The sequence below is a fragment of the Gymnoscopelus microlampas genome (assembly GCF_963454915.1).
Source record: "Gymnoscopelus microlampas genome assembly, chromosome: 9".
Taxonomy (NCBI): Eukaryota; Metazoa; Chordata; class Actinopteri; order Myctophiformes; family Myctophidae; genus Gymnoscopelus; species Gymnoscopelus microlampas.
The window spans coordinates 51,809,368-51,810,943 of NC_139946.1; the positions used below are offsets into that span (position 1 = coordinate 51,809,368).

Here is a 1,576-nt window from a genome sequence, read left to right on the forward strand (position 1 = left end):
AATGCGTCAGTGATCTCTCATTGTAAGCCAGAGGACTGGCCCTCAAAGCCGCAATCCAGATCCCTATTTTAATGAATAAAACAGTAGTCTATTTTTACCTATGGTAGAGTAGCCTATCTATATTATATATACAGTCGCGTAGGGCGTGCTTCTACATTACGCCGCACAATAGCCCTAAGGCTGCGCCCCTTGAACCCAAACACGCCCCCATGGCGGTCCTGACTGACTGTTTGCTATGAGAACATAGGCGAACGCAGTTATATCAAGGTGATGATGTGACACAGTTATTATAATATATTTATACAAAAATTAAGCATACATGCATGCATGTAATGTAAAGTATAACCACCTGGCCTACCCACCTGCCTACCTGTAGTGGCACGTATAGTGGTTGGACTTCTGGGTCATTCTGGTGGTAGTGACCCTTTGTTTCTGCTATATGTTCTGCTAGCAGCGCACGGGTATTTCCTACAGTCTCAGTAACTTGGTGACGCCTCCTTCTGTGAAAACGGTTACAGCGTCGGCGGCGCATCGTCTCTGGTGGGCTTGAGCAACGAGAGGCACCGCCGAGGGAGCGAGTCGCCGTGCCGAACATTGAGAAGGCCGCTAGAGCCAACTCAGCTCCGTTCGAGTTATGTACCGATAGGGACAGAATCGGAAATTATCGCCCCTTCTTCTCCATGTACTTTCCGCCACACTGGACGGCACTTTCCTGCCAGGTCGGGAGTATAACGCAGAATCAAAATGTGCATGCGTTGAGCAGAGCATCGGGACCCCCATGCCGTCCGACCTCGATACTGTAGGCTAGATGTATATTTGTCTGTCATTAAATGTTTCGATGAATTGAGTACAAAGCAAGGACCCCAATGGAAACAAGCCATAGGCTTTCTTGGGTTTAAAGTCCTCTTACCAGACCTTGTATTGAACTGTACTTTCCTGTGCCAATCAACCAATCCGGCCAGAACCTCCAGTGTTACTACGATAGGCTTTTAGGCCTACAGTTATCTTCCATTTTTTACCATGGTGTTCATATAGGACACATACTGGGGTGACAACAAGTAGCACTGCCTGAAGCTCTTGTGCAATATCCCCCCTCCCATACTTCTGAAAGGTGTAGAAATGGTTCGAATCCGGGTAGCCTAGGATAAGTTATAGATTGGTTGCCAAGAGTGTAGGCCTCTACAGTATGTAACCAAATGGACCCTTATTACTCTGTCCAAAATGGCACACTATGAAGTAGTAGGCCTATATATATACATATATATCATCAGACCTAACAGATATAGCCCAATGCGCTACTGTGGGGCCTTTAAACTGCACTTTATGAATAATGAAAAAAATGACGTAAACAATGCGGTGCTCTTTGCAGGCCGGCGTCCACCGGGGGGCGGGGCGTCGCGAGGCGTGACGCGGCCGTGACGTGGTCTGCTCTCTCTCCACTCGGGGATGTTTAATCCTTCTGCCGCATGCAGCACTCTAACACCTCTAACACCGGTACGACCCACCAGAGGAGACCACCACAGAGGAGGCAGGGGGTCCACCAATACCAACCAACCGACCGACTCATGGACCACGT

The 1,576-nt window shown here is 48.5% G+C and overlaps 1 protein-coding gene across 3 annotated transcripts in view; it reads left to right on the forward strand.

Annotated features, from left to right (window-relative positions):
• Window positions 1–1,500: 1,500 nt before the first annotated feature.
• Window positions 1,501–1,576, forward strand: part of cpeb2 (cytoplasmic polyadenylation element binding protein 2) — a 34,511-nt gene continuing 34,435 nt past the window's right edge. For all 3 annotated transcript variants that reach the window (XM_084066354.1, XM_084066355.1, XM_084066356.1), the window contains exon 1: window positions 1,501–1,576. This exon is cut by the window's right edge and continues 1,614 nt beyond it. The gene's annotated coding sequence lies outside the window, so the exon portion shown is untranslated.